This window comes from Bacillus rossius, assembly GCF_032445375.1.
Source record: "Bacillus rossius redtenbacheri isolate Brsri chromosome 9 unlocalized genomic scaffold, Brsri_v3 Brsri_v3_scf9_2, whole genome shotgun sequence".
NCBI lineage: Eukaryota > Metazoa > Arthropoda > Insecta > Phasmatodea > Bacillidae > Bacillus > Bacillus rossius.
Genome location: NW_026962013.1, coordinates 10,609,262 through 10,624,567, shown reverse-complemented (window position 1 = coordinate 10,624,567; position 15,306 = coordinate 10,609,262). Strand labels below are relative to the sequence as shown.

Sequence of the window (15,306 nt, the reverse complement as noted above, 5' to 3'; positions counted from 1 at the left end):
AGATGTATAATAATTACTTTTATGCATATGTGTATCACCATAACATTATATGTAATTTGCTTCATAGTTCGCGTGTATGCAGTTGGTTCGTGAGAGCGAATTCGCCGACAGTGGTATAAACAAGCGCAAGGCAGCGCCTACTAGCACTCGGGAGGTCATATGTTCGATTCCGACCTGCATTGCAAAAAGGTGGGTGCTGAAAGGAAAAAAAAAGTAATCTTAAATTCAACAGTTTTATCATCACCTTTAGAGATTTTTATTAAAATATTGAAATGATTTAATCCTTACAAATTAAAAAAAAATTAAGAATGCAGAATAAATAATGATTATACGGTACATAACTTCCCTTTAAGAGTAACGAACCTAATTAAAACACCCTTGTATCTCTCATAATTAAGACGATTGATATGAACGAGATAACTAAGTGATAATCAGTTTCATCAGCGTCCCTTTGGCGCAGAGGATAGCGCGTTGGACTTCTAATCCAAAGGTCGTGGGTTCGATCCCCACAAGGGATGGAACAAATTTTTAAAAAATCTCTAATAACTAAAACATACGACAACAGAATCAATATGTAGACTAAACTCGTACGCCACAGTTTTAAAAAAATCACGTACAAATTAAAACATAAAATCAATCATCAAAAAAATCGGATTTTTGTTTGTGAAGCTTCACCAGCCGCCAGATTACAATTAACAGTTTGATATTAAAAAAAAAAATTGTTTACATTGTGTGATTTATCGTATATGAAAACTATTATATAATGTGGATGATGACCTAATAAACATGACTATGTTTACTTTTATGTCAACCGGTCTATGCAATATTAAGGGGGTGCCTCCCATTTCAGGTCAAGATTTTACATATATTTACAGTAATTACAGATAAACTTGTAGACTTTTTCAATTGTTTAACTTTCCGGAAATTAAAAATATATACAGCACATACTTTTTGCATAATTAGCTGCCAAAGTTATTTTTTAAACGTTTTTGGGTTGTACAAATAAGGAGAATTTAATTTATTGCAGAACTGAATTTTTTTAGGTTTAACTGCAATGCTACTGGCTACTTCAAGAAATGGTTTGAATTTCTTTCAGAAAATATTAATTAATTGTACCTGGCATTTCAAAATTCTCAAATTTGTTACTATTTTGACAGCCAAGAAACATGAAATGAGTTTTTGTGAAAGAAATGCAAACCACATCATGAAGTAGCCAGTGGCATTGAAGTTAAACCTAAAAAGTTTCAGTTCTGCAATAAATTAAATTCCCCTTATTTGTACAACCTAAAAACGTTAAAAATGTAACTTTGGCAGCTAATTATGCAAAAAGTATGCGCTGTATATATATATATATTTTTTCATTTCGTGAAAGTTAAACAATTGAAAAAGTCTAAAAGTTGATCAGTGATTAATATAAGCACAAAATCATGACCTGAAATGGGAGGCACCACTTTAATGGTCGGCTGTGGAAGGGGATGAAGAGGGTGTGAGAGAGAGGAGGATGCCGGGTGGTCACAGAACACACGCAGTCATCAGACTGATAGACCTTCTCACCGTCGCAGACAGCAACTACCCCGGGGTCACACGACGCAGTATCGGCAGGCCACAATCACAGAAATTGCACATGAAACCAACTTCGACTACATGATGGACATGGGGAGGGGTAGATCGTTCTCGCTTCATGTCTCCTACGTCCCTCCTTCACCTAACTACGGGCGCAGCTTCGAAATGCGTGCTCTTCGGCACTGCAACACGTAATGTGGCTGGAAGCGGTTAGGTGGTTGGGAGAGGATGGAAGGAAAAAAAAAGGAAGGGGGTTAAGATCTAAGATGAGAGAATAAGTCCAGACTCCGAGCAACGAGAAATATTTTGACGGCTTCCGATACCACACACAATTTAATCCAGGCGTTCAACTGCATCAATGTTCCATCAACTAAAATGTAATACTAAAAACGCAAAGGTCCAACTGGACTGATAAAAAGAAAAGAAAAAAAACTCGATTCCAATTTTTGTAAGCGTACTCACTTAACTTTAAACCAAAGGTTCCTAAAGTGCGCAAACAACGTTTATAAGAACGCTATATATCTCTACGAGTGACTGGAAGCTGTCACAAAAGTCAAGCTCGAAGCTTAAGTAAATTACGTAGTTCCATGACTCGAGTCTAAAAAACTATTTAATTTAAATCAGAGTCCACTTCCGGAGCAGGTATCTGATTGGTACACTAATTACTCGTATTAAAGTTTAAGCAATTAGAAACATTAGAGGCACAGTCGCATTAGTGTAAGTAAATTTAACAGCTGGATCGTATTTTAATAAACATTTCTGGAAGCCCCGCGTAATATCTTTAGTTTCAGTACGATTCCTTTCACCAGCGGCGGTCCTAGATTTTGCGGGGCTCTAAATATTTTGGGAAGGGGCCAAACCATTGTTCATTGGGTAAAAAAAAAAAAAAAAAGGGGGGGGGGGGGAGATAAACATGAAATAACTACCAGATAAGAGGGGGTTCGGGGTCCTTCCACGGGAAAATTGAAAAAATAAACTTATTTTAAAAAAAATTAAGCCAATGAATATAAGGAAATATATTCCGACGATGGTTTACTAATAATTTATCTTACTTTTTTATTTACTAATAAAATATTCTAAATACTAATAAAATATGCTAAAGATAATATTGCTGTGTAAGTGCGCCCTTTTACGAGACATTAAACTCTTTGAAAGTTTTTTTAGTACGAAATAATGAAAAAAAAATAAATAAATTGAAATAAAAATGGTTTTGGTCTTTTCCCATAAATGTCGATATTTTTCTCAAAAAACCTGGACAAGTACGGAAAAAAAAAACGGAGATTGTTGTCGCGAGGCCCTGCCTACATTATGCAGTCTTCTACTCTGAATTCATTTTCAACGTCTTCGTTTTGTATTAACTTTGTATATGTTTTCAGTCGTTATAAAAATTCAAAAGATGAGGCACTGACTATATGTGATGCTATCTTGTGGCGATCGTATCAACCAAATTTGATCGCCGAGTAAAAACCGACTGTAGCTACTTCATATAGAATATAGAATATTCTATATTCTGTAGAATATCTATCTAGTTTTCTTACCAATTTTCAACATGTGCACCTTTAGTTATGTGACACACATCCAACCTAAAGTCCAATTTTAATCCCACACTTTGGTTAACAAGTCCGGAGTAATGGAAGCAATAGCCTCTTCAATTCTGTGTCTCAACTCTGGCGGAACGTAGAAACGATTTTTTAATAGTCAGGTGAACGTGGAGGCCAGCGAAGAAGAGCTCTGTCGTCTCGACCATATACGACCATACCGACGATCAGGGACTTCGACGTTCAATCACTCTCGTAAAAAAAATCTAGAGATTCCAATGGGGAGGGGCTCTATATCTTGTTGCCAAGCAAAGTTTACTGGTTCAACATTTAATAATTGGGGAAAGAGCCATTCTTTCGCGCTACAAGCGAGAAAACAACAAAAGCGGTATTCGCGCATGTGCTTATCTAAAACTGTTTGGGTTACTCTTTATTTCGTCGGCTTACTTCTAAAACCTCGTAAGTCCAGATTTTTCCAGTTTTATATTCCGGATGTGTTTGGTGTATTTTTTTTTTTTCATTTTTTTCATAAGTGCATATGCTGATAAAACCTCGTATCTTTTGTCAGTCGAAACCGTGCTCCAAAAGCTCATTAGTTCTCCTGTAAAATTGACTGAAATGGAGTTACGAGGTTTTAGAAGTAAGCCGACGATTTGTGACCTTGAACCAACACACTACAACCTTTGAATATATATACTGTATAGAAGTCGCCAGCCCAGGTTAAAATTTCTAATACGGTTTTGAGGTAGTTGGTTAATTCACCGCCGCAATCGCCACCATCTCTAGGGCATCGACTTGTGGTGGTCCCTAGCGGACAAGTGTCGAACTCTTCAAACACCCCTTCCCCCTCCTGTTGAACGAACTTGAGCTGCAGTGATTGATGGATGGGGGTGCGGGGAATGACAGCGGGCGACAGTGCTGCCCTCTAACGTGTAAATAACAACTAAGACGATACAGGGCGTTACGGCAGCGCACTGCAGCGGTGAAGTTCCCAAGCTGCTCATTATACGCTTCTGAAAAACGTAGAGTAAATCCTATCCACTCGCGACTTCTATACAGTATATATATTCAAAGCTACAACGCTCACAGTGTTGATGACCCTATAACGTTTTGTAAACTGGGGCATTCTTCCTATGGACATGCTGCATACTGCATATCTCTCCCTCCTTGCTCCAACGGTGGCCATCACTAGAGCGCGCGGCCTGGCCTAGTTGAAGCTGCTAAGCGATCTGCATCGCCGATGACGTCACGCGTACCACGAACCTCCCCGCGCGTCGTTTCCGTCCCAGACGAGGTCAGCGATGTGAGTGAAACGAGGCCTGTGTTGTGCTTGTTCAGTGAAAACTTCTTTTCTCAACAGCCGACAGGGTTGTAGGGTTGGTGACGATAAAGTTTTGTAAAAAAAAAAAAAAAAAAAAAAAGTTTTGCGGTCGATGTTAAATTAGTTTTTTCCGTCGCGAGCAATACCCAACCCCAGAATTTCTTTCTCTGAACTACCACAAAACCTGATTTTATTTCTGCTAGGGAGGAACTTGTAAACGTAAAGATTGTAGGTCGAGAACCGAAGGAATAAAAATGTGGAGCACCACAACATGGCAGCCTTTCATCAAGAAATGTTCTTCTCAGGCTGGAAGCACGGGATCAAACTGAATCCATCTAAGGGGGGGGGGGGGAAAGTCTGAGCTAACATGCCACTAATACTACATGTTTTTTTTTACCAACTTCGACATTAGTGGTAATCATTATTTTTAAATAAATTTCCAGTTCATAAATTTAGTTACGACATATCTTTAGGCCAGTGATGTGTAACATCTAACCTCGGTAACGAGAAAATCCACGTGTTTTCGTGTTGCAAATACACTTATAATACGAAACTCGAATACGAAACTTAACGTAAAATTCTTTAAAATAATGCGGAGCGTGATAAATACATGCAAAAAAAAATGTTTTCAACTATATTTCTTGACGCGAATCACACGTAGTTTCCGCACCCGCCGCTAGAATTCGCTGCCGGAGCAGCTGCGTCAACCATAGAATCATTCGATTTGCAGAACGAAAGGGTTAATTTTATAATGAAACGGCTGCGATAAAAGCCAAAAAGACTTGAAAAAAATACTACCCTCGATTTTGGATCTGATTTTCGACAAGGAAAATTACCAAAATACTGCCCATCTTGTTAAAATTAACCAAACCGTTATTACTATAGTGTTTACCTTAGTATCTATGAACTTTCATTCCTAAAGTTTGTTTCTGTGACTGAATGTGACCAGTTTTTACCTGAGGATTTCAATAATTTTCCAGCGAGTCCCACTCTTAAAACTCAGGTTCTCAGTGAAAGACACTGAGTAATCAGCCGGTAACCATATAGGAGCAGAACTTTCGGTTTCTAACATTTCACCCATTCAGATTTGGAGCGTAGTAGCGATTTATCAGTTAGCTTAAGTTTTTATTATTTAAAAAAAAGATCCTGATTGTTTTTTTTACCTTTGATGATAAGTAGAGACCTGTAAAATTAGCGATTTCAAATCCTAAAGGTTATATACTCCATGATCCTCTATGCACTCGTGCAAATTACATCTGCTGATTGGTTACCGACACGTAACACCTGTTGATTGGAATGATCGTGATTCGCTAATTCTTCTGTTAAAGATTTTTCATTGGCCCAGAGTCCTTCAGATAAACTGTGGCCCAATCACTGAAGCAAAATAATGTCAAAAGTATTTGGACTCTATCCTATCGCGAAATGAATCCGCGAATTTTACAGGTCTCTAATGATAAGCCATTTATGAGCATGAAAGTTATACCAAATAGCATTTACGTGTGTGTGTGTACGAGTTATTTCCCCTGAGGAATCAGAAGACGTTATGGATCCGAGCGGGGGCATATTTCGTAAAAGTGCTCTGACCAAGATACGGCGAGTCAGCTTTCACCGGGCACGTGCGTTGCCTTCCGTCGTGTCGAGGCCGACTGCCGTCCTTAATTGCAATGTTTCCCGCGGGACGCCGGCTTCTGACACGGCGACGCCCCCCTGCACGGCTGCCAACGTAGCGCGGGGCGTCGGGCGAAATATCCCTGCGCGCGACCCGCCTCTCAGTCATAGTTAGAGACCCGTAAAATTCGCGGGTTCATTTCGTGTTATGATAAAATTCAAATAATCATACCTTAGTGCTGCTTCTGTCATTGGTTCACTGTTAATCTGGAGGCCTGAGGGCCAATTAGAGACCCTCACTCGTAGAAGTGTCGAATCACAGGCCACCCAGTCGAGACGACTCACAAGTCAGCAGCCAATGAACAGTTGGCATTTGCCCGAGTGTGTAGAGGATATTGGAGTCTATCCTGGAGGTAATTGAACCCGCGAATTTTACGGGTCTCTAGTCATAGTTAACATCCCTGAGAGACCCGGGGGGGGGGGATTCTTGGAAGACTATACATGCCAAAATATTTATTCATAACTAGAGACCTGCAAAATTCGCGGATTCGTTCGGTGATAGGCTAGAATTCAAACACATATAACTCTTAGATAATTTTGCTATTGGCTTACTGTTCATCTGGACGAATCTCAACCAGTTATAAACCCTCAACCAAAGAAGGATCGAATCACAGACAAACCAGCTGAGACGACTTACAAGTCGGCAGCCAATGAACTTGCGTTATTTGCCCGAGTGTACAGGGGTATGTGCAGTCCATCCTGAAGGCCATCGAAACCGCGAATTTTGCAGGTCTCTATTCATAACACTACAAACGAAACTGTAACACTGTTTTGCCATAATATCTATTTATCTTCATAGTTTGTGTTCGTATATTTGCTGCGTTGTCCAGGTGTTTTCGTTGTCAGTCTGCATTTACTGATCTTGTTGAGAATGTTTCGTTGTTAACCCGCCGTGTTCGTCTGCGCTGTTATTATTTTATTTATATATATATATATATAAATTCCTTGCACAGAATTCTTGTGTTGTCTGATATTTAAGTTTGAATGAGTTCGTCTGTGCTGTCGTCGTTGTGTGGTCCATAATACCTGTTTAGGTTCATCGCTGGGCTTATCTGTTTGTCATCAGCAGATTTAGGCTTATTTTCTGTGGGCTTATTTCTTATTTTGGCATTTATGAATTTTCCCCCTTGACAAACAGTGCAAAACTGCTATGTCCAAGACCCTGTACTAAATTAAATTCCCCATTGCATGAATAATTTAAAGAACGCATTTAAAGAACCACAAATAAAGCAGTGAAAATTTTACAACATATTGCTGTTAAATCTATACAACCTATGCTATGGTTCAACAAGCAAAAATATAAATGGCTCGGAATAATCAAATGACAATATGCATAAACATTATAAAAATTTACCTTTCTTATACGTATAAATCCGTAAAATTTTTACAATTTTTATGTTATTGTAAAAACGCTTGCTTCTTTATAAAAAATTACAGAGCATAAACGGTTCTAGTGTGATTACCATTAAGAGAAACCAAAAATTTATTAAAAACAAAAATCTGCTATAGCGATGTTACTTTCGGGTGTGAAGGGCTTACTTTTTTTTAAATTTTGGGATACAAAAACTTTTTGTTTCGTTAATACAAAATGATGTTAGGACTCTCACAATGCTGAGAGAAAAAATAATGAAGTAGGCCTACCCATAAAATATTCCTCGGTTATAAATGTAGGATTTGTACAAAAAATGGCACAAAAGTTTAAATTCATGATTTAAAAAAACCTAGATTTCATGTAGCACGGTTCTGTAGTAATAGCTACATAGTCTACACTATTTAAAAAATATTGGAGACAAAATTACTACCGTAACTTAAAACAAGGAAACTACTGGAAAATCTGGCGGTCTTCAACTTTCGGCAGGGACTGTAAATGTTTAAAAGATGGAGCGAAAGAGCATTAACATTTCCGTAGTTGCGCGCAACACAATTCATCCCACATCGCTCTACTTGAAGCAGGGGCTTGCATTCGCTACTGCTGAATATGAAACGTCCACTTGTTTCATGGTTCCTTCCACCGAGAAAGATTAACAGCAGTAGTTTATAAATTACTTATTGACGTGATAACGTCTTATAAATCGATGAACGCCGGCTGCACGCACGAAAAAGCATGACTCATTGTCACGTTCCGCCTGAGCCGAGCGTGCAAGAACCGGCCAACCACAGTGCGAGAAAATGTTCTATAATATCAAACAGGTTAAAGCGGGCTTTTTAAAAGCAGAAATTTAAAAAATTTGATTTATTTGTCTAATTTCATCATTTCAAATTAACATTTTATTGACAATGATTTGATTTCAGTTTTATTTCTATGACTTATTGTTCGTGATTGTGTTTAAACAAATTATTTAAATTAAATTTGCAAAAATCGTAAATAATATTTGAAAATTAAAAAGTATGCAATTTTTCATCAATGTTTTCTTAAGACGACTTGATATAAGCTTTTGGACATACGCCATTGCTAAGAACATGTATGTCTGTAGAAGAAAACTAAATATACCCAAAAGACAAAAACACAAATTAAGCAAAAAATTGCTGTTGTCAACATGATATAAACACCACATAATATTCCATAACAGGAATATGGTCAACAAACAAAGGAAAAACAAAAAAAAAATTGACTAAGGGAACGAAAAAAAAAAACCACAAATGATGACAGCACAAAAATGTTGAAACCAAAAAAAAAATCGGAACAACAGATGAAACGAGACAAAAACACGACAAAACGAAAAGACGAAAAACAAACACAATAGTATTCCAAAACAGAAACGAACGACGTTTCGGGAACTGCTATCTGCTTCCCGTCTTCAGGCAGAGACGCACATATATGACTCTTATGACGTTATCACGTAAAATTATCGTGGGTAAACCGACTTTACAGACAACCACCTTTCATTTACTTTGTCCTGAACGAAGCGCATGCGCGCGAAGGCGAATAAACAAGTGTGTGTCGTGGAGCGCCGAGAGGTGATATTAGAGCCGGCAGAACCAGGATTTAAATAACGATCGCACGCACGGCCGCCCCGTAGGAGAGACGGCATGTTCGCCCGGGCGCGCGCGCACACGAAGAAGTGACCGCGAAAAACATAAGCTGCTCGCGGCATAATTGGGCGTTAAAACATGTTGCAGGCGCGAATTATTATTTCCCCCCCCCCCCCCTCGGTTTGCGAACCCCGAGAGCCTGTTCCGCGGAGAGAGTTTCCGGCCGATACTTCGCCAGCGGCCACTACTTATTCGCGGACGAAACTCGCGAATCGGCGCCAGACGCGGAAAAATTCGCCACCCTTCCAGGCTGTAGAGAAGAAAAAAAAAACATGTACACGCGTTAAAAGTTGTTTTTTTTTTTTGGACCGCAACTCTTAGTTTGTGTATGCACGTGTATATAATATAACGTAAAATTCGCAATGGGGGTGCTGTCATAACTTAGAAACACACAACTTAGAAACACATAACTTAGAATTTTCTAAGTTATGACAGTTCTAAGTTATGATTTTCTACGTTATGACGTTTCTAAGTTGTGTGGTTCTGCGCTGTGTGTTTCTAAGTTACGTGTTTCTAAGTTATGACAGTTCTAAGTTGTGTGTTACTAAGTTGTGATAGTTCTAATTTGTGACTTTCTACGTTATGAAGTTTCTAAGTTGAGTGGTTTCTGCTTTGCGTGTTTCTAAGTTACGTGTTTCTAAGTTATGACAGTTCTAAGTCGTGTGTTTCTAAGTTGTATTAGTTCTAAGTTGTGGCTTTCTACGTTATGATGTTTCTAAGATGTGTGATTCTTCTTTGTGTGTTTCTAAGTTGTGTGTTTCTAAGTTATGATCTTTCTAATTGTGTGTTTCTAAGTTACATGGATTTTTCCAAGTTTTCTAAGTTGTGACTTTCTAAGTTATGTGGGTGTTCCATTCGTAATGCTGTAGAAAACCAACCAAAATGTTAAATTTCTTTAACGTCATGTTTGTTCGAACACAATTTTTCGAAGCTAATAAATTAAAGCATTTTTTTGTTGCGATTATGTCCTGCTAAAGAGTATTTCAGGATAGTTTTCACCGCCGTAAAGTGTCATCTGACACACCAATACGCCTAATACATCTCCCCACCGCCCCGATGCTCGCGAAAGCTAATACATACGGGTGCACATCGGCTCGTGGCTGTAGCTCAAAACGCGCACGCGCACTGGAATTTCCAACATTTTAAATTTTATCCTGTCTGACGTGGGCGGAATTTAATTCCCGTTGCGTACTGACAGTTTACCCTCAGCGCACCCAAAGAAGTATAACTTAGAAAAAAAAGGGGGGGGGGGGGGTTGTCTGTAAAGTCGGTTTGCGGAAGATAATTTTGCGTGATAACGTAATAAGAAAACATTGATGAACAAGTGCATACTTTTTAATTTCCAAATATTAATTACAGTTTTTGCAAATTTAATTTAAATAATTTTTTTTAAGTATAATCCCGAACAATTAGTTAAAAGCCCGCCTTAACCGGTTTGATATTATAGAATATTTTCTCGCACAGCGGTGGTTGGCCGGTTCTTGCACGCTCGGCTCAGGCGGAACGTGACAATTTTTCGTGCGTGCAGCTCCGGCGTTCATCTATATATAAAACGTTATCACGTCAGAAAAAAAGGAAAATATATATGAGATTTTTTTTCTCTCTCTCGCGGTATTTACGAGGCCCGACTGTGTCGTCGATCGGCGAGTCCAATGCAACCCCCCCCCCCCCTCTTTTCCCGTCCTTCGACGAGAGAGAAAAGAGTGTTGCCCAAGTTTCTGCAAGGGGCGGAGGTGTTGCGAACACACAGCCGCCATCTATCCGCGGATTTTAAGTGCCCGCGCGCCGAATCGCAATTTCCTGTCCTTGTAACACTTGCCGCCGCGCCGCCGTCGGACTGATTTACATTTCTGTGTGTGTGTGTGTGTGTGTGGGGGGGGGGGGGAAGTCTCGCGGGCGAATGATAGGTTCGAGAGAGTCGCCGGCTGTTTCATTGGGACTCGTCCATCACGTCCCCCCGAAAGGCCGAGAACTCGGTCGCGAGGTTGTGGTTGACTGCGTGCTTTCCTTATGGAACAACCCGCGGACAGGTTTCCAGGGTTGAAGGGAAAAAAAAATTGGTTGGCTGTTAAAATCGTTTTACGGACGATAGTTTAACGTGACAACGTCATAACAAAACATTGATTAAATGATTGCATACTTTTATGAATAAAATTGAATCATTTTTATTGCATTATCACTATTTTGTATGGATACAAAGGAGTGAAATGAAATGTACAATTTAATTGATAAATTTACTTTTATTCGCACTCATTAATTCAAATATGTTTATTACTTCAACGAAGAGATTATTTTAACTATAACTTTTATACATGTTTGCTATTTAACTTCTTCCAATCTAAGTAGGAAACGAATGGGAGTGTTTCAAGTTTAATGTGCCTCGAAAAAGTAAAATCGATGGTTGTTCCAATCGATTGGAAGAGAGATAGATGCGGCGCAAGCGTACAATGAGTGTAACGGGACAAAGCGTAACGGGACAATGTGTGCAACGGGACAATGAGTCATCCTTTTTCGTGCGTGCAGCCGGCGTTCATCGATTTATTAGACGTTGTCACGTCAAAAATTTCCAATCAGTCATGAGGACTGCCGACATAAGTGAAAACTTAAAATCATAAACAAACAGTTTTTATTTTTGGATATCCAAATTAATTTTTGATATAAATTAGAGACTTTTTCGCAATTTTTACGGAAAAAAATATCATCGCAGAACAAATTTGTTTTATCACGTTAGTAAAATAACTCCTAAATCACAATAAAATACGCATTGCATAGTAATTGTAGGTATTAAAAAATAAATAACGATGTTCTTAATTTTTAGGTTATATTGCTACGAAGACTCCGTTTTCTTCGTTATTCAAACTATATATCTATATGAGAATATTAATATATTTTATACTCACATTTTACTACATACACACATTCGATTCACATATGCACAGCACTGATGTACAGGGACTGAAGACGCGTATTAATAAGATATGTATTGGTATATGTCATGTGCATTACTTGTCGACCTGTGTTATGTGTACTGGCTGCGCGCGCACCACTGAGTGCGTGCGTGTGTGTGTGTGTGTGTGTGTGTGTGTGTGTGTGTGTGTGTGTGTGTATATATATATATATACACACACACACACACACACAGATTCACAGCTGACGTCACGTGACCATGTCGATGACGACCTACATGAATTTACTCCCTATTCAAACCTTTTTATAGAAGTTTTCACTTCAAAAATACTTTTTTTTAAAACCAAAAACAGTTTTTTTTTGTTTGAACCAGGTTTTTATATTAAGTTAGTTATTTTGGTTCCAACAATTGTTCAAATAAAAGCCGTACAACATCCAGCTTTCTGTCACTCACGTCGAACCAGAAAAGTTGCAACATCACAGAACTGAAGTTCCGCAAATCTGCACATCTGACTGGGGATTAAAAGCCACAGAAGGGGTATTTCCCCCTCAGGAAGAAGGGGTAGTTTCCCACATAATGGAGATTCACTTCACAGTCGGGGATTTTCCACAGAATAGGAACTAACTATTTAATTTAATATTTTTTTTTTCAATTTTAACTAGGATTTTTTTTAACTGGGGATGATTTACAACTTATTCAGAGAGTTTAAATAATAAAAAAAATTGATTAGTATCTCATTTTTTGTTCCTATAAATCACAATAAATATTAATGACGAAACATTTTGTTTTTATTAGTGTGGATATAGACCTTTCATTAAACATTAATTAAGAAATTATATTTAAATATTAATTTAAAAACAAACTTTTGGTTTTTCATAAAAACAATTCTGTTGAAACCGTATTTTACGCCATTTGGGGGTTTAAATCAGCCAACCGTGTTGTACACTAACCAGTTAACACCTTGGTCTATTCCTCCGTCTTACACTAGATCTTTCAAACCTCCCTCCCCCCTTTAGCCCCAACACACACAGCCTCTTTTTACTCTTCAAAAACTGAAAATCTTCATATCACGTCAGAGAAACGATATTAATAACAAGTTGCTTTTTAAAAGAAACTTATTTACAGCCGGCTACAGTAAGTCAAGGCGATGGACGTCAAAGCGTAACGATCAGAGGGGAAACACAACGTGAAACAATAAGGAGTGAGGCACTCGATGGTATGTTTACATATTTGCGGACTCGCGCACGAATATCAGGGCAAAGGGGAGCTTTGGTCTCACACCACCATAGCCGGAGGACACGTGACTCTGAAATACGTAAAACTAGGCTTGGTGAAAAAAAAAAAAAATGGGGGCGGGCTACATGCTGCCGTGTAGTCTGCACCCGTTACATTTGCTCTCAAACATTATGAGTCACCAATGCAGAAAATACATGATGTTCAAATGAAAATTTGAGAAAATTTCTCCCATGCAACTATCGTTCATCCCCCCCCTTTTTTTTTGCTTACTTTAGTGACTACATTTCACACGATTTCATTATTATTAAAGCAAATCATACAATTTGGATTATGAGGCACTGAGTACATGTGGATTCCAGTGAGTTGCAGTAAAAATAACAACAAAGCTTAATTTTCACTTTATTGAAAATCTAACAATTTTTATGTTAATTGGAATATGTGTATTGCCTTGCTACAGGTTTTCATTACCAAAAAAGTAAAGAAACCAACAATGTTTTTTTTTCTGAATAAATTCCTTCCAAGGAATCATCAGAGCTAACCGAATTTGACTTGTACGTTCGTTTATACTTTCGTTTTTTGTTGTCCAATCTTTTTTGGAGTTTTCCTATTTCATCCTGTGTGATCCAGCAATGACGTATGTACACGAAAAAGTTTTAAATCAGTAACCACCCTGAGCGAAATTATTATTAATTTTGCTATAAATGATGTTTCAGATTCATTGTAAATAAATACAAAATTTACAACCGTGTGATTACTAAATACGGTACGTTAACCAGATATTTCATTCAGTGTTATGTTAACCGCGTGACAAACACAAATAGCAGTTTAAATTACAATGTAAATATGGATAATGAGCTAGACGGCTTATAAGGGTTTCAAATTTTTTTTTTAACATCAGAGCCGAAAACTAAAATCTTAACAACGCTTATTCACTGTCACAGTTTGCGTCCAAGAAGGCTCTTACGCGATTACTCTGATGACTACGGCGTGCTTTGCAAATGTAAACACGCCAACATTCTTGGAATCAGACCATTAGCACCTCGTTAGCTTTCCTTTCAGACGACAAGGAACCGATACAACCGCTGAGTCCAAGAAGAAGAGGTGTTTAGGGAAAAGGGGGGGGGGGGAGGTGAAATATGGCCGCAGCCTTGTTAGTACTACTCCAACCCACACACACGGCACGCCAGCAAGTGGTATTAGTTTCGCTCGTAGTTTCAAGTAGGTTATACACATACACTTGAGGGGGTAGTATCTCAAGTTGTTTGCTTCTATAAATTCGAGTTTTTTGCTCAAGTACTAAAAAAAATAGTTTTACAACTTTAATAAGTATTTATTTAACTGTTTCGAGAATCGTAGTGGCCAATTTATACTTCAAATCTAGAGTGTGTAAGAGCATTTGTAAACAGTTTTAAATTACCCGTTTGTGTGTAACTTAGTATGTCGAAAAACTCTTTTCTTTTTTTAAAATAAATTTTGTAAATCAATAAAAAAAAATTCGCTGAGGGCCGAAAAGTACTTTTCATTTCGGATTAAATTTTTAAACTGTGTTTTTTTTTTCGAACAGCGAAAATGAATTTTAAAAGGGGCGTGTTTTCGGAGTAATTTTTAGGCGTAAAAACAATCAGTACAGATTCTTGAAAGCTCTTAACGAACTTGCATTACACCTTTATCTTCATTTCTATGCCATGTAATGTTACGGTCACCGCTCAAATTTCACAGCTATCCCGTGACGACGAGAAGACTGCGCGTCAGTTCAGAGCCTCTAGCTTAGAGGCTATACCGCGCTGGAAGCACCAGCTAGCGTCGCGCTTATCATCCCGCCTCACTAACACACATACACCCCGAACAACAGAGGGCAGTGCAGGTAGAAGAGGTGGGCTACCTTGCACAAGGCGCCCACATTAGATTTTTTTTTATCCGACGGCCGATCCCCATTTTCTCGCAACTTTTCGTGGGCCGTGAACTTTTTTTTCTTGAGAATACTCCATTTTTTCCCCGCCCACTAATTCAGTTGATGTTCAGTCAACGATGTTGAAGAC

The 15,306-nt window shown here is 38.4% G+C and overlaps 1 protein-coding gene and 1 non-coding gene across 2 annotated transcripts in view; one reads left to right on the top strand and one right to left on the bottom strand.

The window, feature by feature from the left end:
* Positions 1-15,306, bottom strand: part of LOC134543014 (cGMP-dependent protein kinase, isozyme 2 forms cD4/T1/T3A/T3B) — a 265,217-nt gene that overhangs the window by 185,072 nt on the left and 64,839 nt on the right. The gene's annotated exons all lie outside the window — the stretch shown is intronic.
* On the top strand, positions 446-518 carry Trnar-ucu (transfer RNA arginine (anticodon UCU)). Its single transcript has one exon. It is a non-coding gene; the product is annotated as a tRNA-Arg (tRNA).